The sequence below is a fragment of the Monodon monoceros genome, unplaced genomic scaffold, assembly GCF_005190385.1.
Source record: "Monodon monoceros isolate NGI ecotype Baffin Bay Population unplaced genomic scaffold, NGI_Narwhal_1 Super_Scaffold_11, whole genome shotgun sequence".
In the NCBI taxonomy this organism is placed as follows: Eukaryota; Metazoa; Chordata; class Mammalia; order Artiodactyla; family Monodontidae; genus Monodon; species Monodon monoceros.
Genome location: NW_021703767.1, coordinates 123,708,213 through 123,735,521, shown reverse-complemented (window position 1 = coordinate 123,735,521; position 27,309 = coordinate 123,708,213). Strand labels below are relative to the sequence as shown.

At 43.2% G+C, this 27,309-nt stretch overlaps 1 pseudogene; it reads right to left on the bottom strand.

Moving 5' to 3' along the window:
* Window positions 1-210: 210 nt before the first annotated feature.
* On the bottom strand, window positions 211-27,309 carry LOC114890360 (annotated as a pseudogene).

Below are 27,309 nucleotides of genomic sequence, written 5' to 3'. Positions count from 1 at the left end.
TACCTTCTTTCTTCTTCTTCTTCTTCTTTTTTTTTTTTTTTTTTAGTGATAAGAAGTTTATTCTGTACTTCTCGAAGCATCAGGTAGGGGATAAAACTGGAGAGGGCCAGGTTTGGAGGTGTAGGGACTGGTAGGCTTTCTTTCTGTGCCGGGGAGGGCACCAGGGACGGCTTTAGGCTGTTCCCCTGGGAGGGCTACCGAGGGGCTTGACTGGGCTGGGGGTGCTGGGGCGGTGGCACTTGCAGTAGGGGGCCCTCGGGTGAAACAGGTTAGGAAGGGCCCCAGACAGGGATTCTTCTGAGGGGTGAGGTAGAGTGCTTCCTTCAGCCAGCCCGGGCGGAGAAGAAGGGCGGAGAGTGGCCACAGGAGTCCAGTCAGGAGCGGAAGAGCTCATTCTGCACAGTTTGGCCCAGCGAGCACAGGGGATTCTTCACCACCAGCTCCACGTACAGCTCACCGTGGATGTGGTGCAGCACATCTCAGATGGGTCCCACGCCCAAGTCAGTATTCATGACAGCGCTGATCCCAGCAGGCATCTCGTACTAATGGAGTTTGTAACGTCTAGTTTGGAAGGCCAGGAAGCCGTCCTTAATGTCTAGTGGGGACATTTTGCTGACAAAGGAAAGGATAGAGAAGAGCATCCTGTACATCAGCTTGTACTCCTCCTACTTGGGGATCTCTGCTTGCTTCTTGCGGTGCCACTCGCAATAATGCAGACACACTCCATTCCGGTCAAACAGGTACAGGTTGTGGACAGTCGTGGGGACTTGCTCCGAGTGCCTGTCACTCCATAGTTCCTATCTCTACTTTCTAGGTCTGTCAGTGTCCATGACCCATACATAGTATGTCTGTTTGCCCCATGAGAAAGTGTTTCATTCATTAATTAATGCATGCATTTATGCACTTATTTACCCAATAATTGATCCATCTATTCATTTGGGCATGTATTCGTACGTTAGCACAGTTGTTTATTTAGTACACATTGATTATAAGAGTTGTGACTTTAAAAAAAAGAGTTATGGGTTTCCCTGGTGGCGCAGTGGTTGAGAGTCCGCCTGCTGATGCAGGGGACATGGGTTTGTGCCCCGGTCTGGGAGGATCCCACATGCCGCGGAGCGGCTGGGCCCGTGAGCCATGGCCGCTGAGCCTGCGCGTCCGGACCCTGTGCTCCGCAGCGGGAGAGGCCACAACAGTGAGAGACCCATGTACTGCAAAAAAAAAAAAAGAGTTATGACTCTTTACTTTGATGCCAGAAGGATTGATGATAATTAGAGACCCAAGTGGGTGCCCAGGGAAAAGTCCCAGGCTCCAGACCTACAGTCCTGTTGCTGGCATTGTGTAAATCGAGATCACGACGGTGCGCTGGCCAGCTGTTCTTGGCCCACTAACTTTGACCAAATAAATTCTTGTTTTACTAAACCCAAAGCAAAATGTGCTGACTAAGCCTTCTTTACCAGTAAAATTGTATTACATTTCTTTGTGATAGGAAAGGTTAGAACAACAATATGTGACCTTAACAACTCTGGGCACTGAATCTGCACTATGTCACCTGTGAAAAAAAGAGATGTCCCTTCGTTCAAGTTGCAGAATTTATTTGGCAAGTTATGTACCTTTGTGCTAAGAGATGACAGACATTTTTTTTTTTAAGCAAAATTGACACTCCCCATCCTTAAATAGCTTATAATCCAGTTGGAGAAATAAGGCCAGTCCACCTAGAATTATAGATCATAGAACTAAGGAATGTTTTATGTTGAAAGCTGCTAAAGACCCATCTGGTCTGAAATTCCCTACCAAGGTGGAACTCCCCATACAAAGTACTCTGCACTAGAGTCTGTCATACAGCATGAAGTAAGTCAGAAAGAGAAAGACAAATACCGTATGCTAACACATATATATGGAATCTAAGGGGAAAAAATGTCATGAAGAACCTCGGGGTAAGACAGGAATAAAGACACAGACCTACTAGAGAATGGACTTGAGGATGTGGGGAGGGGGAATGGTAAGCTGTGACAAAGTGAGAGTGGCATGGACATATATACACTACCAAACGTAAAATAGATAGCTAGTGGGAAGCAGCCACATAGCACAGGTAGATCAGCTCCGTGCTTTGTGACCACCTAGAGGGGTGGGATAGGGAGGGTGGGAGGGAGGGAGACGCAAGAGGGAAGAGATATGGGAAAATATGTATATGTATAACTGATTCACTTTGTTATAAAGCAGAAACTAACACACCATTGTAAAGCAATTATACTCCAATAAAGATGTAAAAAAAATAAAATAAAACAAAATAAAATAATAAAGTCAAAAACAAAACAAAAAAACAAAGTACTTTGCAAATAGTCTTTTCAGCTTTGTACCAACTCTCCTCTGGTGAGGAAACTACTATTAATTTTTTTAATTAGAAAAGCTGTATTTGCTTAATGTAACACATTGAAAAAATATGGCAGAGCATCAAAGTAAAAAGTCAAGCCTCACCTCAAATCCCTCACCTCCCTACCACTTGTTACAGGATGCTAAGAATGGCTATTTTCTATACTTGTACAAACACATATATGGACATTTCCACCCCATACTTTCAATTGTAATCTGTTTTTTAAATTAGATAACATATACAATATAAAAATCAAAGGGTATGAAAGAATATACAATGAAAAGAAAGTCTCTTCTATCCCTCTCCCTCTAGCACCTCAGTTCTGCTCTCCAGAGGCAGCCACTGTTACTACTTTTATATGTATCCTTCCAGGGATAGTCTGTGCGTTTTACAAGTGTGTATGTTATTATTATTATTTTTTTTTTTTTGACCACACTGCATGGCATATGGGTTCCTAGTTCCCTGACCAGGGATCAAACCCACACCCCCTGCAGTAGAAGCATGGAGTTTTAACCACTCGACCACCAGGGAAGTCCCTCTTTTTTTTTTTTTTAACACAAGTGTTAGCAGATTAAATACAATATTTCCCCCTTAATTACATATCTTAGAAATTATTCCATACTTAGAGCAAGCTGCTTTATTCCTTTTAACAGGTGCATAGCATTTCATTATATGGATATGTCATAATTTAATAAATCAATCTATTTATGACTATTTTGGGGTTCCTGCCCTTTTGCTATTACAGACAAGGCTGCAATGGATAACTTTGACTATACTACATATTTTTCATACGCACGCAAGGTTGTGGGATAAATATCTAAAAGTAGAATTGTTGGATCAAAGGGCAGATACATCTGTTATTTTGATAGATATTGCCGGTTGCTCTCAGTAGATGTTGTATCAATTTGTATTCCATTCATCAACTATGAGAGTACTTTTTCCCCATGCTATTACTAGGATATTAATTACTTTTTTTTTAACTTATGCCAACTTGGTAGGTTAAAAATAGTTACCTTTAGCTGTTTTCATTTGCACTTCTCTTATGAATGAAGTTGAGCATCCTTTCATATATGTGAGAGTCATCGTGTTTATTTTCTGTGTGCCGACTGTTCATATCCTTTACCTGTTTTTCTATTTTTTTCTCCTTGTTGCTTTTCCTGTAAATATTAGGCTTTATATATACATACGTTTTTGAAAATAAGAACAATTTAAATTGAAAATTTTTTCCAGTTTGTTATTTCTCTTATGACTTTTTTTTTCCATGCAGGAATTAAAAAAAATTTTTTTTTAATTTTTTAATTGTTCAATTCAGTGAATGTAAATGAAGTAAGCCAGACAAAGAAAGACCAATATTATATGATCTCACTTATATGTGGAATCTAAAAGAATGGACCTCATAGTAACAGAGTAGGAGGCTCATTACTAGAAGCTGGGGGTGGGGGAAATGGAGAGATGTTGGTCAAAGGATACAACTTTTCAGTTATAAGATGAATAACTTTTGGGCTTCCCTGGTGGCTCAGTGGTTGAGAGTCCGCCTGCCAATGTAGGGGACACGGGTTCGTGCCCTGGTCCGGGAAGATCCCACATGCTGCAGAGCGGCTAGGCCCATGAGCCATGGCCGCTGAGCCTGCGTGTCCGGAGCCTGTGCTCCGCAACAGGAGAGGCCACAACAGTGAGAGGCCCGCGTACCGCAAAAAAAAAAAAAAAAAAAGATGAATAACTTTTGGAGACCTAATGTATAGCATGGTGACTAGAGTTAATAATAATGTATTGTATTGAAGTCAACTAACATTGTAGATCAACTAACTAAACTAACTATCTAACTATCAACTAAACTATCTATCAACTAACTATCAACTAAATCAACTAACATTGTAGATCTCAAGGGTTCTTACCACCATCACCAAAAAAAAAAAAGGTAACTTGGTGAGGTGATGGATTTGTTAATTAGCTTGATTTTGGTAATCATTTCACAATGTATATCCAAACATCATGTTGTTTACCTTAGATATATACAATTTCACTTTCCAATCGTATTTCAGTAAAACTGGGGGAAAAAAAGCTGAAACTTATTAGTATTTTCTTTTACAACATCTTGTTTTATCTATTTATTTTAGTGTTTGTTTTACCATACTGAGCGAAGTTTGTCTATAGCAAGATACAAAAATTCTACCACGTTCTCTTCTAGTACATTTTTTCTTTCACTTTTCACATTCCAACCTTTCCTCCATCTGTAATTTATTTTGCTTTAAACTATAAAGTAGTGATCCAATTGTATTTTTTTTTCCAGATTGCTCTTCAGTTTCCTAACACCTTTTATTGTATAACCCACTTTGGGGAATTCCCTGGCAGTTCAGTGGTTAGGACTCTGTGCTTCCACCACAGGGGGCATGTGTTCAATCCCTGGTTGCAGAGCAAATATCCCACAAACCACCCGGCACAGCCAAAAAAAAAAAAAAATCCATTTTTATTTAATTTATTTTTTTGGCCACGCTGCATGGCTTGCGGGATCTTAATTCACTGACCAGGGATTGAACCCGGGCCAAGGCAGCAAAAGCGCCAAGTCCTAACCACTGGACAGCCAGGGAATTCCCTGAATAATCTATTTTTAGAATACTATCTTTATAATAAACTAAATTTATATATATAAATTATATATAAAATTTTACACATATATATGTTTCTGGGCTTTTAATTTTGTTTCATTGATCTATCTGCCTAGTGTTTTTGTTTGTTTGTTTGTTTTTTGTTTTGGCTGCATTGGGTCATCGTTGCTGGGCGCAGGCTTTCTCTAGTTGTGCTGACCGGGGGCTACTCTTCGTTGCAGTGTGCGGGCTTCAGTAGTTGTGGAGCATGGGCTTAGTTGCTCCGTGGCATGTGGGATCTTCCCGGAGCAGGACTGGAACCCGTCTCCCCTGCATTGGCAGGAGGATTCCTAACCACTGCACCACCAGGGAAGTCCCCTGCCTAGTGTTTTTTTTTTTTTCCCTGCCTAGTGTTTAAAAAACAAAATTCAACCAAGTAAATTTGAAGATCTAATTGACTTTATTTGAGTGGAATCTCATCTAGCAACTAGAAGAGCCTCCAAGGAGTTGTACAATATGGAAGGTTTTTATGGGAAGAAGGGTGGGGAAGGGCAGCTATTAGCAAAAGAAAAGAAAAGATTATTTTTAGGCTAGGGCATCTTTTTTTAGAGGAAGGGAGCAGCAAAGGTTTTATCATGCAGATTGGCTCTTCTTGGTTGGGGGAGGTGGGGTGGAAAGGGAGAGGGCCCATGTGACAGATTACCTTACTGGTGCTTGATTGGAAAATTCCAGACTGGTTGGTTAAGATTACGTTTCTGGGAGAGGTTGAAACTGCAATTAGATCAGGTATTAAATCTAGGTTTGGCGTCATGGGCTTTTAACATGAGTGATGCCATTTTGGGACTGTGGTTTTCCTTTTAACTTTCCTCATGTCCCTTACCACACTGTTTTTATTATTCTGTGTTTAATATGTTTAATACCTAGAAGAGATGGTCATCTTTTTTTTTCCAGAATTTTCCCAGATATTCTTAGAATATAAATTTTAAAATTGTGTAGTTAAAAAAAACTCGATGTTTTAATCCTGGTTATATTAAATGTGTAGATTAATTTATTGTGAATTGACATCTTTATAATACTGAGTCTTCCCACCCAATATATGTATTTTCCTCCTCCTATCAGACTATTTTTTGAGGCAACCCATTCTATCATTGGATGATTCTGATAGTTTTTCAATTTCCCGTTGTTTTGAGGTATATCTCTTTATATTTTCTAAGCAATAGTTCTAATTTTGTCATTTGAAACTATACAGGAGTTAACATTTAAAGTGTTAAACATGATCTACAAAAAGCTACATCAGCGCTTCTCAACCTTCTACATCATGGAACACAAAGGAAATTGTAAATGTGCAGTGAACACTGGGGTAAGTAGATGAACTTTTTGCAGTCCAAGGTGATGGTGTTGGTAAGGAGAGAAGCAGGCTGCTCCAAGCCCTAGTTCTGCTGACTTGCTGAGGGAGCTACAGCTGGGACCCTGTGAAATCCCCCTAGGGCACATCATCTGGGAGGCTCTTCATTAGAAGTTCCACTCCTTGCCCCTCTCCACCTCATTTCTGCTCCCCAGACCTGCTTTTCTTTCTAGACCTTAATATACCAAGCACATTCTCTCTCTCTTTTTTAAAAAATTTTATTTATTTCATTTATTTTTGGCTACGTTGGGTCTTCGTTGCTGCACGCGGGCTTTCTCTAGTTGCAGTTGCAGCGAGCGGGGGGTACTCTTTGTTGCGGTGCGCGGGCTTCTCGTTGCGGTGCGCGGGCTTCTTATTGTGTTGGCTTCTCTTGTTGCGGAGCACCGGCTCTAGGCGTGCGGGCTTCAGTAGTTGTGGTTCATGGGCGCAGTAGTTGTGGCTCACAGGCTCTAGAGCTCAGGCTCAGTAGTGGTGCACGGGCTTACTTGCTCCACAGCATGTGGGATCTTCCTGGACCAGGGCTCGGACCCTTGTCCCCTGCATTGGCAGGCGGATTCTTAACCACTGCGCCACCAGGGAAGCCCCGCAAAGAAGTCTCTTTTCGGGACCTTTGCCTTTGCTCTTCCCTCTGCCTAGCTGGCTATGGCCCCAGAAGTTTGCACAGCTGGCTACTCATTCTCTAGCTCACTGGGCAATCATACCTAAAGGAGCACCCCTCTCCTGCCCCAAGTCATGCTACTTTCTTGGTATCACATCAGTTTTAGAAATTTCCAGATGACTTGTGTGTTTGTTGTCTCTCTCCCCACCACTAGAATATAAGCTCCAAAAAGGCAGAAGTCATGTCTGTTTTGTTCTTTTCTGTCCCCAGAGCCTTACACAGTGCCCTGCCCATGCACTCAGTTTGCACTGTGAATGAGCGAAAGGGCTTCCTACTCTGGATTTTGAAGGATCTTTTTCATGACTACTTCAGTTCTTATTCCCAGCTTGACCTCTCTGTATCTACCTACCTACTTCCCACAACCAAACTTCTTGGTCTGATCAAAGGGCTGCTGGAGGAACTGTCCAGCCAGTTATGACTCCTGCTATCTACACTGTCTCCCCACTGCTTTGGCCATCCTGGCCACAGAGACACCACAGGACCTTATCATCCCCCTGGCAGAACCCAGATAATACTGTCTGCAGTATTCTCAGGATCCGTTCAGTTTAGTAACCTTATCAAAAATGGAAATGAGGTTAACTTGGCAGGAAATGAGGTCAGTTTGGCAACTGTTGGTGAAACATTGTACAATGTAAGAGTTAACAGTCTGAGTTAACAATGCAAGCCATGTCATACAGCAGTGCAGTAGGAAGATCAAATGGACCATGAGCCGTGCAGGACAATTTGGGCTCAGAGAGGGAATATCCCAGTAAACTGATGATTGATCGCTTTCTGTGTACCTTGGACAGGTGAGTGAGTGTATAGTGGAGCACTGCTGAGTCATCCCAACCTGGGATAAAGATCTCTCAGGGCATTGTAGGAGAATGGCTTTGGTTAAAATCAATAAGCACCGTTTTTTAAGCCTCCCATACCCTGTGCTAAGCATCTGTTATCTCTACTCCTCCCAACATCCCTAAGTTGGTGATGTTAACCATTTCAGAGAGAATGAAAAGGAAATTTAAATGACTAAAGGACCTACCCAAGGTCACAGGGTGTGTGATAAGACAGGGAGTCAATCCAGCCCACACACCCACCCCAATTGCTCCCCCTTTCTTTTCCTACGCTAAATGAGGAGGAAAATGCAAATATAGGGGTCTAATCTATTTGTTGTTTTACTTTTTTTTTTTTTCTTGCGGTACGCCGGCCTCTCCCTGTTGTGGCCTCTACCGTTGCGGAGCACAGGCTCTGGACGTGCAGGCTCAGCGGCCATGGCTCACGGGCCCAGCCGCTCCGCGGCATGTGGGATCTTCCCGGACCGGGGCACGAACCCGTGTCCCCTGCATCGGCAGGCGGACTCTCAACCACTGTGCCACCAGGGAAGCCCCAATCTATTTTTTTAAATTGAAGTATAGTTGATTTACAATGTTGTGCTTCATTTCTGCTATAGAGCAACGTGACTCAGTTATACACATATATACATTTTTAAAAATATTCTTTTCCATAATGGTTTATCCCAGGAGATTGGATATAGTTCCCTTTGCTATACAGTCTAATGAATTCTTTTGCAAGCAAACATTGGTTTGAATCTATCTACTGGGATATAACATGCTTAATCAATTCTGAAATGTTATATTTAAGCCTTTGGAATTATTCTTGTTAATGGGCCACATACAGAAATAGAAGTTGAGTCAATATAGAAAGAAAATCTACAGAAAAGTCTAGGATGGTTATCAGAGATGATCAGCACACTCAAATTTCCATATGTTACAGTCCATCAAAGCTAATAGGTATAAAAGCTGATCAACAGAATAGACCCATAAATGAAAATAATGATGCTATTAATGTAGATGAGGGGGCTTCCCTGGTGGCTCAGTGGTTGAGAATCTGGCTGCCAATGCAGGGGACATGGGTTCGAGCTCTGGTCTGGGAAGATCCCACATGCCGCGGAGCAACTAAGCCCGTGCGCCACAACTACTGAGCCTGCACTCTAGAGCCCACGAACCACAACTACTGAGCCCGCGAACCACAACTACTGAGCCCGCGTGCCACAACTACTGAAGCCCGCGCGCCTAGAGCCCGTGCTCTGCAACAAAAGAAGCCACCGCAATGCGAAGCCTGCACACTGCAACAAAGAGTAGCCCCCGCTCGTCACAGCTAGAGAAAGCCCGTGCGCAGCAACGAAGACCCAACACAGCCAAAAATAAATTAATTAAATAAATAAATTTTAAAAAAATGTAGATGAGGGATACAGTTGAACTGATTAACCTCCTGTTTCAGCCACATCTTTCCTGAACTTGTGGAGACCATGCTGCAATTATAACCAGAAAGAGCAGAGGCTAATTAGAATGATAACTCCATGTGGAGGACATTTAAAGTTTTCATTGCAGGCTCATATCTCCCCATTTCTCCTGGATAATTATCACCACTGGCTGCCTCCCCCTCCCTCACTGCTAATCACACACACACACACACACACACACACACACACACACACACACACACACACACACTCTGGCAGTACACCAGGATGTTTGAACTGGCACTAGGGAAAGGAATAAAGTTCTTCTTGGCTGGGAGGTGCAGTCTGAAAACTGCCAACAGCTATTGTTCCATTCACTTGTAGAAACTTGACTGAGACAAAGTGGTTGACCTACAGAGAGATGCACAGACAAGAAAAGGAAGGGGAGAAAGAGAGAGTCAGTCTTACTTGCCATTGCCCTTGAGGCTGTTTCTGTGGTTGTCTAAGCTAGTAGAGCTGGGTTTCTTTCACTTGGCAGGCTAGCTGTTTACCATTTTCATTCCAAGCACCTCAACCATCAGCTTTCTATTTGAGGTTCATCCCTTCTGATGGGGGAGAATTCTGTTTTGTGTGTACTGGTGTGTGTGCGTGTGGCCTCACCCATTCTTTCCTGGGAAATCTCCCTTCCAGTCTCCGCCCCTACCAGCCATGTGTTCTCAGGGACTGTACATAAGTTTTAATACTCACTTGAAATAAAGTTAATTCTACTTTTTAAGTCAGCCTCATCTGTTTAAAAAGAATCTGTTTGGTGTTTTTCTTTCATTTTACCCCTAAAACTAGATGTGGGCAAGCCTTGGTGTAAACTGTGGAATAGAAGATAAAGCACTAGAATAGACTCAGGGGCCCGGATCCTCGCCTGGCTGTGTGACCTTGTGCAAGTTTCTTGAAAGTTTTTGAATCTGTCTTCGTCTGTTAAATGAAATGAGTAGGTGCAAACATCTAGTACAATGCTTGGCACACATTGCATGCTCAGTAAATGTTTGTGAAATGAATAATTTAATGAGGGAATTGAATCCTAGTGTCCCTTTTTGAGTTTACTATATGGACAGTAAATTCCTTTTGGTCTTTAGAGCTCTACCCCACTCTTAGTCCACTGAGACCAAAGGTTATACCCCTCCTCTCCTGTTTGTTGAAATATCAAAACCCTGGAAGACAGCATTTGATTGGCAGAGCTTCTGTCACATGCCCCAAGGGGGCAGTGAGAGGAACTTCCTATTGAAAGAATCTTCTAGGGACACTTGCAGCTTCCTAGTAATTAATTTATGCTCAGGAGCTACTAGTAAAGTGAATACCCAGGCGAACTTATCATAAAATGATCAGACTATACTTCAAAATCAAATATATTCATGGAGTCAATTATTTGTGCCTTTTCCCCACTCCTTTGGGAGAATAATCGGATTTGTCTACTGAAACTCAACAGCTTTGCCATCAACCAAAAACATTTATGAAGCTTCAGACTATGGTAGAAGAGCAGGGGATGTAAAGAGGTGGCAGGTCCAAACCTTAATCATGAAGACCTTGGCCATTGCAAAGACAATATTACTGCCATAGTGTTCATTTATAAATCAGCAAGTATGTTTGCTATAGGAACTTCTAAAATATTCTAGGGTCTAGATTGTGACAGCAGAGGACCAGAAGATTTTTTTGGGGAGGGGGCCATGTTGGCCAGCTGGCGGATTTTAGTTCCCGGACCAGGGATTGAACCCACATCCTCGTCAGTGAAAGTGCGGAGTCCTAACCACTGGACCACCAGGGAATTCCCAAAGAGGATTTTATTTTTTATTGTTTCCCAGTTTTAGTGAGCTATAACTGACATAACATTGCATTATATTAAGGTATACAACATAATGATTTGATATATGAAGCTTGCAAAATGATTACTGTTAAGGGACTTTGAAACAATCTCGGTAACTTTCATTTTTGGTTCTGTAATGGATTTTCATCTCCTTATTGACTCTTGTATACTAAATGTTTATTTCCTCTGATTATAAATGTATCCATGGATTCTTATCCCATAGTGTATAAGATCACTATTATATAAAGTTCAGATGCTAGCGTAACTGGTGGCTCCTTCTCCAGACGTCAGGGCCCGCTCACTGAGGTGCAGGTTCTGCGCACCCCAGCAGATGCTGTCCTGCTCAGGCGCAGCTGGAACCCCTAAGGAGTAGTTTTCTGACTAAGACTGACCGAAGGTTGGCTTGCTCCTCCTGCGGTTAAGTTTAAAGGAGCATTTTCCAAGGGTCTTTTCTAAACCAGAAATGTAGATTTGCCCTTGTGGTCTGGGTAAACACTTTCCCTCCTGAATTAGGCTCAAGTGTTAAGGAATCTCATGGTGCAGTAAATGCCCTTATTCAGGTTCACACCACCTTGCAACCCGATTAAAGGGAGCAAAGTTTAGACTCTGTGGGGTCCTGATCCTGGCAGAAGCAGTGACCAGTCTCACCTGGGGAGACTTCTTTTACTAACTGTTGTCTTTTGAGTAGTTGTTTTCAATAATCAGCGTCAGCCACAGCCAGGGGATCCTCAGTCCCCTTTTCTGATCCTCAAGCGCAATCAGTCCTGCACCCTGCAATGCCTTTTCTTCCTGCTTACCCCAGAGCAGTCTGAAGATAGTGGCTCCTGCTGGGCCATTCCTGTGCCCTGGGGCTAGGATCTGGAGTTTCAAGTCATCAGCAAGGGAGAGTCCTTCCTGAGCTAGTGGCCTTGTCTTTCACCCAAAGGCAGAGCTTGAAAGAAGATAGTGACTTCAAAGGAAGAGGGAGAATTCCAGACTAGAGATAAGCTCCAGAGAAAGTTAAAGAAAGAAGGATAAACAGAATTTGAATACCATTCAGTCTGTCAGCTAGGTTAAAAAATTAGTCATACATAGAAAAGGAGCTGAAAAGATTAACATTAAAATGTTGACAGATGTTTCTTTTCTTAAAATTGATTTATTTAATTTATTTTTGGCTGCGTTGGTGCGCGGGCTTTCTCTAGTTGCGGTGACGGGGGGTGGGGGGTGGGGGGTGGGGGGGTGGGCGGCTACTCTTCATTGCAGTGCGCTGGCTTCTCATCGCGGTGGCTTCTCTTGTTGCGGAGCACGGGCTGTAGGCGCACGGGCTCAGTAGTTGTGTCTTGCGGGCTCTAGAGCGCAGGCTCAGTAGTTGTGGCACACAGGCTTAGTTGCTCCACGGCATGTGGGATCTTCCCCGACCAGGGCTCGAACCTGTGTCCCCTGCATTGGCAGGCGGATTCTTAACAACTGCCACCAGGGAAGCCCCAGATTTTTCTTTTAATATGAGATTACAGCTGATTTTTCTTCTTTTTAAAAAATAATTATTCTTTTTTATTGACATATCATTGATTTACAATGTTGTGTTAATTTCTGCTGTACAGGGCAAAGTGATTCAGTTTTCTTTATATCCTTTCTACCAGTAGGTGTTACCTTTTCCACTTATTTATTTATTTTTAGCACTGGCTTTAGGCGCGGGGGCTCAGTAGTTGTGGAGCATGGGCTTTGTTGTTCTGTGGCATGTGAGATGTTCCCGGACCAGGGCTTGAACCCATGTCTCCCGTAATGGCAGGCAGATTCTTAACCACTGCGCCACCAGGGAAGTCCCTACCTTTTCCTTTTTTAAGTTGGTTTTTTTTTGTTGTTTTTTTTTTGTTTTTGTTTGTTTTTTTTTGCGGTACACGGATCTCTCACTGTTGTGGCCTCTCCCGTCGTGGAACACAGGCTCCGGACGCGCAGGCTCAGCGGCCATGGCTCACGGGCCCAGCTGCTCCGCGGCATGTGGGATCTTCCCGGACCGGGGCACGAACCCGTGTCCCCTGCATCGGCAGGCGGACTCTCAACCACTGCGCCACCAGGGAAGCCCTAATGACTGGTTCTTATGCAGTATAAATGCATATCTTCTTTGCTTCAGTTTGGGACAGTTATGAAGGGCAATCTTAGCTTCAGAGCTCCCCCAGGGATTGCTGCAGCCTCTGTTGCAACCTGCTACTACTTGGCAACCTAACTTCTCTCTTGGCCGCGTCTCACTTCTCTCATTCCCTCACAGATGTTTCTGAAAGTACTTCCTAATAACCCATCCGCACACAAGTCTGTCTGACAGTCTATTTCCTCGGGTACCCAGCCTACTGCCATAGGCAATAAATTATTGAGTGGTGGAGTGTAGGTGGGTGGGTTTTTCACATTTTGCTCCCTTACATAAACTGGAATAATTTATTTATAAGACTTGTATAATTTTAAATTTGTGTTTAAATATTACCATTAAATAGAAACTATAAGAACAAGGTTGAGCTAACTTTTAAAAAAGAAACTCTCATGCCCCCATAACTCTCCCCCTTCCCACCCAGTAGTCTCACTACTGTAGCACAAGTCATTTCATTTCTATGTACTTCCCTGAGCAGGGATCACGCATGGTCATATTTTTGCCTGGCTTGCTGTGGTGGAAGGAACCACATAGAAATGAAGATTTCTCATAAAGGTGGACTTTTCACTGCTCTATATGAATGCTAAAAAAACAAGGCACACTTGAACCAGAACAGGCATTCAGAGCATTCTGAGAGCCATTGTCTCCCGCTTGGGTCCAGAGTGGGTGAGTGAGTTGTATTCCATGAAAAAGGAAATTCCTGGAGGAACTTCAGTTCATATCACACAGACTCTGAGCCAAAGGAGCAGAACTGAAATCCAGGGTTCTGAGCTGCAGATTCTCAGTGCAGCTTTCTTTCCACCAAAGAAAGTCTCCATTTTCTTTTTCTTTCTTTTGTGGGGTGGGGGTGGGGGGTCACGCCATGCAGCTTGTGGGATGACCTGGGACTGAACCCCTGCCACCTGCAGTGGAAGTGGATTCCTAACCACGGGGCCACCAGGGAATTCATTCCATTTTCTAAAGGCTGAATATTCTCTGATTAGGATCCTCCTCTAGATGAACAGAACAGGTGTCTGTTCTCTGACAAGGGCAGAGGAACTCTTGTCCTTGGAATGGAAGAGAATAGAGAAACCTGTTCAAAGGACCTGCTAATCTCTGGTCACCCTGAGGAAGTATCTGTGGTCCTCAGCTGCACAGGAGTCACTTCCTCCCCCAACTTTTCTCCAGAGTTGTATTCTCAGGTTTCCCTGGGGACTGATCTCCAGAAGCTGTGGGGAAACACTCTCTCACTAGTTATTGTCACACATCCATGAAACTCCCCATTTAGGAGTCAATAGCTCAGGTTGGGCAATGAACAATTAACCACAAATGGGGTGGTCGGAGACTTCCCTCAAAACTGAGGAATTTCAAAATTGTCTATGTTTGTTGATCCAGGACAGTTGTGCTTTATAACAAGTGTTGATGAGGACATGGAGAAATTGGAAGCTTTGTGCATTGTTGGCAGGAACGTAAAATGTTATAGCCTCTGTGGAAAACATTATGGCAGTTCCTCAAAAAATTAAAACTGAAATTACCATACGATCCAGCAAACTCACTTCTGGAAGTATGTATGTATCTGGAAGAATTGAAAGCAAGGTCTCAAAGAGATATTCTCACACCCACGTTTACAGTGGCATTATTCACAATAGGTAAAATGTGTAAGCAAGCCAAGTGTCAGCTAATTAATGAATGGATAAACAAAGTGCTATATACATACAATGGAGGATTATTCAGCCTTAAAGAGGAAGAAATCCTGATACATGCTACAACATGGATGAATTTTGAGTATACCATGCTATGTGAAATAAGCCAGTCACAAAAAGACAAATGCTGTATGTATGATTTCACCTACATGAGGTATCTAAATTAGTTAAATTAATAAAGACGGAAAGTTGAATGGTGGTTGCCAGGGGGAGGGGAATGCGGGGAGTTGTTGTTTAATGGGCATAAAGTTTCAGTTTTGCAAGATGGAAAAGTTCTGGTGATTGGTTGCAAAATAATGTGAATACACTTAACATTACTGAAGTGTACGCTAACAAATGGTTAAGATGATAAATTTTAAGTTATGTGTTTTTACAATTAAAAAACATAAAACACCAAATGAACAGGTCAAAAAGCAAATTAGATATAACTGAAGAGGGAATTAATAAACTAGAAGATATAGCTGCAGAAATTATTCAGAATGCAAAACAGAGAAACAAAGAGATGTTAGAAAACATGAATGATGCAATGAGAGGTCTAACACACAGACAACTGGGCTCCAGAAGAAAAGAATATAGAAAACAGAAAAGAGATATTATTCAAACACAAAATGCCTGAGAAATTTTCCAGAATTGGTGAAAAATATGAACTCTCTGGTTCGGAAATCAGAATGAATCTCAAGAATAAAAATAAATAAAAATAAATCCAAACTTATAGACTTTTTTTTTTGCTGTGCTGCATGGCTTGTAGGATCTTAGTTCCCCAACCAGGGGTTGAACTCGGGCCACTGCAGTGAAAGCTCCAAGTCCTAACCACTGGACCACCAGAGAATTCCCCAAACCTACAGTCTTTATAGGGAAACTGCAGAAGATTGAAGACAGGGAGACTATATTAATAGCATCTTGAGAGCAACACAGATGCATGATCAACTACTGAAGGCTGTAGGTAAATGGGTAAGTAGGCAATGGTACATCACACAATGTGTACATTGTACATTAATACATGGAATAGTCAGTGCTAAAAGAAATAAGCTATCAAGTTGTAAAAAGATATGGAGGAAACTTAAATGCATATTACTAAGTGAAAAAAGCCAATCGGAAAAGGCTACATACTGTATGATTCCAAGTATATGACATTCCAGAAGAATGCAAAAAAGTTTTGCAAAAACATTGAGATGGTAAAGAGATGAGTGGTTGGCAGGGGTTATTGGGGAGGGAGGGATGAATAGGTGAAGCACAGGATTTTTAGGGCAGTGAAACTATTCTGTATGATAATATAATGGTGGATACATAGCATTATACATTTGTCCAAACTCATAGAATGTACACCAAGAGTGAAACCTGATGTAAACTATAAACTTGGAATGATAATGATGTGTTAATGGAAGTTCATCAATTGTAACAAATGTACCTACCACTCTGGTGACTGATGTTGATAGTAAAGACAGTCTGTGTGTGTGTAGAAGTCTGGGGTAAATAGGAACTCCTTGTACTTTCCACTCAATTTTGCTGCGAGTCTAAAACTCTGAAAAATAAAGTCTATTAAAAAAATCCAAGAGGGCTTCCCTGGTGGCGCAGTGGTTGAGAATCTGCCTGCCAATGAAGGGGACACAGGTTCGAGACCTGGTCTGGGAAGATCCCACATGCCATGGGGCAACTGGGCCCATGAGCCACAACTACTGAGCCTGCGCATCTGGAGCCTGTGCTCCTCAACAAGAGAGGCCGCGACAGTGTGAGGCCCGTGCACCGCAATGAAGAGTGGCCCCCGCTCGCCACAACTAGAGAAAGCCCTCGCACAGAAACGAAGACCCAACACAGCCAAAAATAAATAAATAAAAATAAATTAAAAAAAAAAATCCAAGAGGATGAAAGAACACCCAAGCATCCAGAAAGAAAAACAAATAACCAACAATAAAAGGACAATTACGCTGACAGCAAATATCTTAAAACAAAACAATAATTTAAAAAAATTTTTAACAAACAGACTTGTGGTTGCCAAGGGGGAGGGGGAGTTGAGGAAAGGTTGGATTGGGAGTTTAGGATTAGAAGATGCAAACTATTATACATAGAATAAACAAAATGGCCCTATTGTATAGCACTGGGAACTATATTCAATATCTTATGATAAACCATAATGGAAAAGAATATGAAAAAGAATGTATATATATGTATAACTAAATCACTTTGCTGTACAGCAGAAATTAACACAACATTGTCAATCAACTATACTTCAATAAAATACATTTTTAAAAAAAGAAGCAAATCCAAATAAATTCGAGAAGCTGCAAAAAAAAAATTTTTTTTTAAATACACATAACAGGGACTTCCCTGGAGACACATTGGTTAAGAGTCCACTTGCCAACTCAGGGGATATGGGTTCGATCCCCGGGCCGGGAGGCTCCCACATGCAGCAAAGCAGCTGGGCCTGTGTGCCACAACTACTGAGCCTGTGCTCTGGAGCCCGTGAGCCACAACTACTGGCCCCGTGCGCTTGGAGCCTGTGCCCTGCAACAGGAGAGACCACTGCAGTGAGGAGCCCGGGCAACGCGATGAAGAGTAGCCTCCGCTCGCTGCAACTAGAGAAAGCCCGTGCGCAGCAAAGAAGACCTAATCCAGACAAAAATTAAAAATTAGGGCTTCCCTGGTGGCGCAGTGGTTGAGAGTCCGCTTGCCGATGTAGGGGACGCGGGTTCGTGCCCCGGTCCGGGAAGATCCCACATGCCGCGGAGCGGCTAGGCCGGTGAGCCATGGCCGCTGAGCCTGCGCGTCCAGAGCCTGTGCTCCGCAGCGGGAGAGGCCACAACAGTGAGAGACCCATGTACTGCAAAAAAAAAAAAAAAAAAAAAAAAAAAAAAAATCATTAAAAACAAAAGAACAAACACAACAAAACAAAACAAAACAAAAAAAGAACAAGGCCTGCTGTGTCTACAGAATATGCCCAGAATCTATTTTCTTCTCTTCACCGCTTAGTGACCGTTGTGTTTGTGTTGAACAACTGCAGTGATGTGCTAACTGGTTTTCCTGCTTCTACTCTTGTCCTGCTGTAGATCACTCCCCCCAGAGCAGCCAGAGCCATCTTTCAGGGACAAGCCCATCCCACTATTATTCTGCTCATAACCCTCCAAAGGCTCCCACAGAACTTCTGATACATTTCAAACTTCTTACCACAGTGCGCGAGGCTCTGCATGATACGGCTCCGGCCTTCCTCTCCAGCCACACGTCTTATTACTCTCCCCCTCAGCCACATGGCCTTACCTGCTCCTTCAGTGTGCTGAGTTTGTTCCTGCCTTAGAGCCATGGGATTTGTTGTTAGCAATGCTTAAAATGCTTTGTGAAGATTTCTTCATGGCTGGCTCCTTAGTATTTAGAACTTAACTCAGTACTATCGCTCCCTAATGAAACACCCCCAAACTCAGTGGCTTCAGAACAGCAGTTATCTATTTCGCTTATTATCTATCTGTAATATGGGTAGGGCTTGATGAGGAAGATGCATTTTTGTTCCACATGGCGACAGCTGGGGCAAATCAACCGAGATCCGAGGATCTGCTTCAGAGATGGCTCACTTTCATGGCTGGCACGCTGGGGCTGGCAGTCGTCTGTTAGTTAAACCAGGGTTGAAGGCGAGGGACCTTGGTTGTTCAAGGGGTCCCAAGAGAGTCAGGTGGAAGCTGTGATGTCTTTTATGACCCAGCCTAAGAAGTCACATAGCATCACTTCTATTGTACTTTATTAATTTTGCAAGTCGAAACACCTGTCCAGGGACTTCCCTGGCGGTCCAGCAGTTAAGACTCCGGGCTTCCACTGCAGGGAGCGCAGGTTCCATCCCTGGTCAGGGAACTAAGATCCCACACGCTGCACGGCCAAAAAGTAAATAAATAAATAAATATTAAAACAAACAAACAAACAAAAAGAAACACCTGTGCAAGTTCAAGTGGAGGAAACACAGGCTCTACCACTTGAAGGGGGAGCGGCAGGGTTCTGCAACAGCACACAGAAATAGGAATACTGCTTTTCCGGATGACTCTCTCTGCCACGGCTACCTCCTCAGTGCAGCCTTCCCTGACAGCCCGATATAAATTCGCTTCTCCTCCTCACCCCGCAGAGTCATTCTTTACCATTTCAGTCTCTGGCTTATTCACAGCAAGTTGTCTTGCCCATTTATTTGCTCACTTGCCGCCTGTTACAAGAATATAGTCCCACCTCCCACCCGCTCCTCCAAGAGAAGGATCCTTGCGTGAAGGGAGGCCAGACCACAGGCTGTTGCACTAGGTCTGGCAGTTGCAGTGGGAGAGGGGAAGGCTATTTAGAGATATGTAAAGTCAGTCAGATTTGTGACCGACTGCCTGTGTGGGGGGAAGGGGGAAGGGAGGACCCTGGATTGCTGGTCCATCTCAGAGCGAGGAATACCACGACACTGAAGGTGTGCATGGCTTAGGACCGCCTGGCAGGGGCCATGCTGAGAGCTGCATTACTGGGGGTAAGTGGTGTTAACATGTGTGGAGAGTCTGGTTGGATGGTCACCATATCCCTCTCTTGACCTTTCCAAGAGTCCAGGCACATCTCCCAGCTCTCTTCCAGTTAGGTACGGGCCAGGTGAAGTTATGGCCAAAGAAATGTAAGTGGCAGCTGAAGGATGTCACTTTAAGGCATGGTATTAAAAGCCATCCCGCAACATCCTGCCCCCTTCTCCTTCCTTATAGGAGGAGTGTGAACCATGGCAGCATCACAGATGGGAGAGGCCTGGGTTCCTGAATGACGGGTAGAGTCGAGAACCACCTTTTCACAACCTTTTTTTTGGTTCATGACACAACAGTTTTGAAGAGAAAAGGACAGTTGTAGAGTATCCCCACGTACAGGATTTATCTCAATGTTTCTTCATGTTGTTATTTAACTTCCTCCTCTATTCCTTGCATTTGCTGCAAATGGAAAGTCAGCTCTGTAGCTTGATTCGATTCAGATTAACATTTTTTAGTAAGAAGTATTTCAAAGTTAATGTACTTTATATTGCATCCTATCAGGAGGGACATCAACGTCTGGGGTCCCACCTACGGTGATGTTATGTTTGAAGACTGAGCTTAGGTGGTGGTTGCAGATTTCTCCATCATAAAGTCACTTGCCCCTTTTGCAATGAGTATGTAAACTATGGGGTAACTTTTGGTCACCATTGTGACATCCTGTTCCTGACCAATATTTCACCTAATATTTTTAGCATCCACTGTGGTTCCTTCCCTCAACTGTTTATATTAAGTATTTTTCTAGCATTTCTTGAGCAACTTACTATGTACTGTGCCCTCTTCCAAGGGTTTTACCTGTATTTTCTTTGATCATCACCATAACCCTATGAGATAATTTGATTTTCTCCGTTTTATAAGTGAGGAAACTGAGGCATAGAGAGGTGTATTCGTTTCCTATTGCTGCTGTAACAGAAGTCCACAAACTCAGTGGCTTAAAACAACACATTTATTATCTTAGCTTTCTGGAGGTCAGAAGTTTGAAATGGGCCTCACTGGACTAAAATCAAGGTGTAAGCAGGGCTGCTTTACTTCTGGAGGATCTAGGGAAACATCTGCTTCCTGACCTTGTCCAGCTTTTAGTGGCTGCCTGCATTGCTTGGCTTATGGTCCCCTGCCAGCTTCAAAGCCAGCAATGGCGGGTCGAGCTCTTCTCCTATAGCATCGCTCCGATCTTGTTTCTGTTGTCACAGCTCTTCTGACTCTGACTGAATCTCACTTCAGTCTCCCTCATCCATTTTTAAGGACCCTTGTGATGACACTGGACCTACCTGCATAACCCAGAACCACCTCCGTGTCTTAAGGCCAGTTGATTAGTCCACCTTAACTCCACCTGCAACCTTAATTCTCCTTTGCTATATAACCTAATATATTCACGGTTTCTGGGCATTAGGACATGGACATCTTTGGAGGGGCCGTTATTCTGGCTACCACAGAAGGTAAGTAGCAGAGCTGGGATTTAGGCTCTGGAAGTCTGGTTCCAGGGCCCACATTTTTGATCCCTATGTTTTGCTTTTTTAAAAAAATTTATATTGAAGTACAGTTTATTTGATCCCTATGTTACACTTCCTATAACAAACGTACTAAGTAACAAGTTTGGAATAGTTTATTATGACTTGCATAATCCCTCCAGCCACCCTTTTCCCCTGATTTCATAAGTTATCATGAAATTCTCTATTACATTTCGGCTTCCCACAGTATGCTATAATGTCTAGATCCAGAGTCTGGGGCTAGCTGGCTTGGGTTCAAATCCCAGCTAGGTTATTTACATGCTATATGATTTGGGCATGTTATTAAAGTTCTCTGTGCCCTAGTTTCCATAACGTAACATGGGGAATTAATGATATTTATTCTATAAGGATATTGTGAGGATAAAAAGAGTCATTATAGGGCTTTCCTGGTGGCGCAGTGGTTGAGAGCCCACCTGCCGATGCAGGGGACACGGGTTCGTGCCCCGGTCCGGGAGGATCCCACATGCCGCGGAGCGGCTGGGCCCATGAGCCATGGCCGCTGAGCCTGCGCGTCCGCAGCCTGTGCTCCGCAACGGGAGAGGCCACAACAGTGAGAGGCCCACATACGGTAAAAAAAAAAAAAAAAAAAAGAGTCATTATAATTAAAATGCTTACATAGCAAGTTCTATGTGTTACCTAGACTTGTTTATTACTTCTGCGTATTCCTAAGAGGTCACCTGGTCAGATTGGTTTTCTGGCCCTTATCTTTCATCTACAGTCATCAAGTGACACAGGGAACACTCCTGTCACAAAAAACACAAAGCCTCAGTAGAAGACAAGTGGCCCTGTTACAGCGACCACCAGCACTGGTATAAAGAGCCAATGCCAAATTTTCTTTGAGTGAGCACCAGAGAAAATTTGATCTCTTTTCTAAACAAAATCTGTCAACTTTTATAGTTTGGAGAATACTGACATATTTGCAGCATTGGCTTTTATTGTCATTAAAAAAATTTTATTTTAATACACTTTATTTTTTAGAGCAGTTGTAGACTTGCATACAAATTGAGGAGCTAGTACAGAGAGTTCCCATATATCCAACTTCCTCTACTATTAACATCTTATGTTAATATGGTACATTTGTTCCAATTAATGAACCAATATTGATAATCATTAATCATTAACCATGCTTTATTCAGATTTCCTTAATTTTTACCTAATGTCCTTTTTCTGATCCAAGATCCCATTACACTGAGTTACACTGAGTTATCATGTCTAAGGCTCCTGTTGGCTGTGAGAATTTCTCCTTGGTTTTGATGACCTTGACGATTTTGAGGAGCATGAGTCCCTTTTGTACAATGTTCTTCTGTTGGGATTTGTCTGGTGTTTTTCTCACGGTTAGACTGGAGTTACGGGTTCTTGCGAGGAAGACCACAAAGATAACGTCCAATATTTATTGTATCATATGAAGGTGCACACTATCAACATGTGATCTCTATTGATACTGACCTTGATCACCTGGCTGAGGTCGTGTCTGTCAGGTTTCTCCATTGGAAAGTTACTCTTTTCCCCCTTTCCACACTGTGCTCCTTGGAAGGAAATCACTATGCCCAGCACACACTTAAGGACTGGGGAATTATGCTCTAGCTCCTTGACGAATGACTTAGTTTCCTAGGGTTTTGTAACGAAGTACCACAAATGGGTGACTTTAAGTGACAGAAATTTATTCCCCCACATGTTCTCACTGAAGCCTCTAGGGGAGAATTTGCTCCATGCCTCTGTCCTGGCATCAGGTGCTGCTGGCGACCCTTGGCATTGCCAGGCTGTCTGCCTCCGCTGGCACACAGTCTTCTCCCCCTGTTGTCTTTGTGGCCTTCTCTTCTTCTCATACGAACACCAGTTACATTGGATTGGGGCCCACCCTAATGACGTCATCTTAACTTGATTCCACCCGCAACACTCTTTCCGAAGAAGGTCACAGTCAGAAATTCTGGGGTTTAGGACTTTAAAATATCTTTTTGAGGGACACAGTTCAACCCATAACGCAGGAGAATATCTATATAAATTATCTGGAATTCTTCTGCAAAGGAGATTTATCACGTCTTTCCTATTTACGTATTTTCAATTTTATTTATTTTATTTTTAATTGAAGTATAGTTGATTTACAATGTTGTGTTAGTTTTAGGTGCACAGCGAAGTGATTCAGTTATACACATACATATAGCCATTCTTTCTCAGATTCTTTTCCCATATAGTTCATTATGGAGAATTAAGAAGAGTTCCCTGTTCTATACAGTAGGTCCTTGTTGATTTTCTATTTTATATATAGTAGTGTGTATATGTTAATCCCAAACTCCTAATTTATCCCTCCTCCCCACTTTTCCCCTTTGGTAACCATAAATTTGTTTTCTAAATCTGTGAGTCTGTTTCTGTTTTGTAAATAAGATCATTTGTATCAATTTTCTAGATTCCACATGTAAGTGATATCATATGTTATTTGTCTTTGTCTGACTTACTTCACTTAATACGATAATCTCTAGGTCCATCCATGTTGCTTCAAATGGCATTATTTCCTTCTTTTTTTATGGCTGAATAATATTCCACTGTTTATACACCACATCTTCTTTACCAATTCATCTGTTGATAGACATTTAGGTTGCTTCCATGTCCTGGCTATTGCAAATAGTGCTGCTATGAACATTGGGGTGCATATATATTTTCAAATTATGGTTTACTCCAGATATATGCCCAGGAGTGGGATTGCTGGATCATATGGTAGTTCTATTTTTAGTTTTTTAAGGAACCTCCATACTGTTCTCCATAGTGGAGAATATTTACATTCCCACCAACAGTATGGGAGGATTCCCTTTTCTCCACACCCTCTCCAGCATTTATTATTTGTATTCTTTTTGATGATGGGCATTCCAACCGGTGTGAGGTGATACCTCATTGTAGTTTTGATTTGCATTTTTCTAATAATTAGTGATGTTGAACATCTTTTCATGTGCTTTTTTGGTCATCTGTATGTCTTCTTTAGAGAAATGTCTATTTAGGTCTTCTGCCCATTTTTTGATTGGGTTTTTTATTTTTTTCATATTGAGCTGCATGAGCTGTTTGTGTAACCGAGCAGGACCCTATGGGGGCTTCCTGGGACAGGCCTTCCCCCGTATCCTCTGCTTTAGCTCCTCTCTGAAGTACCTAGATAACAGTATTTGATGCACATTTCCTGAGTTGTTTTACAGAAGTGAAAACCCCCCATTAAATGGAAGATGTTAACTACCTGATGACCATGAGCACATAGCCTCCTGTAGCCTAAGGACTGATAAGGTTAACCCCTGTGACACTGCCTGGTTACCTCACCATCAGCCAGTCAGAGAAGTGTGTACCAGTTGATCACTTACCCTGTGACCCCCACTCCCTCACCTGGCTTTTACAAATGCTTTGCTGAAACCCTTCAGAGAGCTCAGGGTTTTTTAGGGCATGAGCCACCCGTCTCCTTTTATGGCCCTGCAATAAGCCTTTCTCTGCTCCAAACTCCTACATTTGGTTTGTTTGGCCTCACTGTGCATTGGGTACATGAACTTCTGCTAACATTTGTATATTTTGGAGACTTATCCCTTGCTAATCACTTTGTTTGCAAATATTTTCTCCCATTCTGTGGGTTTTCTTTTTGTTTTGTTGATGGTTTCCTTTGCTGTGCAGAAGGGTTTTTTTGCGGACGCGGGCCCCTCACTGTTGTAGCCTCTCCCGTTGCAGAGCACAGGATCCGGACGCGCAGGCTCAGCGGCCATGGCTCACGGGCCCAGCCGCTCCGCGGCATCTTCCCGGACCGGGGCACAAACCCGTGTCCCCTGCATCGGCAGGCGGACTCTCAACCACTGCGCCACCAGGGAAGCCCAATCTCTGTCTTTTAATCTGTGTATTTAGCCCACTTACATTTTTAATCTATTTTAAAAATATACTTTATTTTTTAGGGCAGTCTTATGCTTACAGCAAAAACTGAGCAGAAAGCAGAGAGTTCCCAGATATTTTCCCCGGTTTGTGGCTTGCCTTCTCATTCGCTTAAGACAATTAACATTTAAAGTGATTATTGGGGGGAAATTCCCTGGCTGTGCAGTGGTTAGGATTCCACGCTCCCACTACAGGGGTCACGGGTTCGATCCCTGGTTGGGGAACTAAGATCCACAAGCCTCACAGCTCGGTCAAAATAAAATAATAAAATAAAGTGATTATTGGTATCATCAGATTAATATCCACCATGCTGGTAACTGTTTTTTCTTTGTTGTACTTGTTCTTTATTTCTTTCCTCTCCTCTTCTTTCTACTGTCTTTTTTTTTATATATATAAATTTATTTATTTTATTATTTTTGGCTGCGTTGGGCCTTCATTGCTGCGTGCGGGCTTTCTCTAGTTGCGGCGAGCAGCGACTACTCTTTGTTGCAGTGTGCTCGGTGGCTTCTCTTGCTGTGGAGCACAGGCTCTAGGCACGAGGGCTTCAGTACTTGTGGCACATGGGCTCAGTAGTTGTGGCTCACGGGCTCTAGAGCGCAGGCTCAGTAGATGTGGCACACAGGCTTAGTTGCTCCGTGGCATGTGGGATCTTTCCGGATCAGGGCTCGAACCAGTGTCCCCTGCATTGGTAGGCAGATTCTTAACCACTGAACCACCAGGGAAGTCCCTACCGTCTGGTTTTAATTGAGCATTTATATAATTCCATTTTAAACTTTATCTCTTTTTGAAGAAAAGTTTTGCTGCTATTAGTTACGTCAGTGATTCTGAACTGACAGTGATTTTGTTCCCTAGGTGACATCTGCCAGCGTCGGGAGATATTTTTGGTTGTCACACCTGTGGGAGGGCTACTCGTATCTAGTCAGTGGAGGCCAGTGATGCTGTTAAACATCCTACAATGCAAAGTTCTGTCTCCCACAGCAAAGAGTAGTCTGATCCAAAATGGCAGTAGCGTGGCTATTGGCAAACAATGAATTAGGTAAAAGAAACCAATGTATATTAGTCAGGAAAGGCTGGGTTAAGGTTATAAAAAGGGTCCCAAGAACCTTATTGACTTGGAGCAACTTATTTCAAGGAAGCAATCTTACCAATGTGCCTGGAAGTGGGGGAACTGGAATTATTTGATGAAGAGCACTAATGGTTATCGCACAATAATACAGGCTTTTTCCTTTGGTTGCCGAGAAGCTCAGAACTATGTTTTAAACACAATAGCAATAACGTTTGTGTTTGTTCAGGTCTTCCAAGAAGTAGATGCCAAGATGAGGTTAGACCCCAAGAGATTCACTGGGAAAAGACCTGAGAGGGGACCAGTTAGGAAGCTGGAGGAAGAGGTTGAGAGAGCATCAGGCTGTGTGGAGGAGAGGGGAGGAGGAAGAAGGGTAGACACGAAGTCTCAGAGAGCAGTGCACTTCTAAAAACGTTCTGGCTCTGCTGATGAGGGGTCCTTGAGCTGAAGCTGCCTGTCAGCAGAGTCCCATGTCTCCAGGGTACAGGCCCACCTTGGGGCCCCTGTTGTGCTCAGTCACTGACTGTGAGTGGCCTGAAGGAAGCCGTGATGGTCAAACACAATCCCGCAGTTGGAGATATGAGAGGCACAGTCTCATGGCCACTTCACTGTACAAATTCTCTTCTCCACAGGTCCAGGGAGCAGCTCCTGCTTGGCTCCTGGAGGTCTCTCTTTCTGAGGGGAAACAGAAGGAGCTTACTGGACAATGACAGTCCCCGTTCATGCAGCTGATCTCTCGGTTACAACTGGCACTTATCCTCTCTCTGCTCCACTACTTACTCTAAATTTCACTCACCCTCATTGGTCACCTCTGCAGGCTGTAGCTTACCTGGTGGTATGACTCTTGTTACTTGTGGACTAAGAATGCTGCTTGCCATATGAGCAAACAAAGGATGTTGGCCATCAAGCCATCAGCCGCCACAGCTGCCCCCAACGGCACACCCTGAGGGGACTGGGGATGGGAAGTACAGGATACATGCCCTACATAGCTAAGGTGCATATCAAAGGAATGATTTCAAAGAGCCCTGACTCTTGCATCTTCCCATACATAGAAAAGCACTAAATTAACTTGGTGTCTGGTTTTCTTTATCTGATTTTTGTTGCAAAACTCCTATATATCCTGGTTCCTCCTCTCCCTCTTCGGAACAGACCCTAGAGCTATTTGAGAGGCTGCCTGCCGGGCTTGGAAGTCCTCATAACGTCTGCCAAATAAAACATAACTCTCAACTTTTAGGTTGAGAATTTTTGCATTTTTTTCAGTCAATATAATCATAACCATCTGAGGCCGGGGTTGCTACACGTGTCCATTCACAGGGAGTACCAAGGGGCACTGATGTGGATCACGTGGGTTCCCACCCCCTCACCCCCGTCAGGGTGTAAAAGCAGTTCTACCTGCATCTGCTCAGCAGGGTCAATTTCTCTTGCCAGTGTGGTGACTCCTCGCAT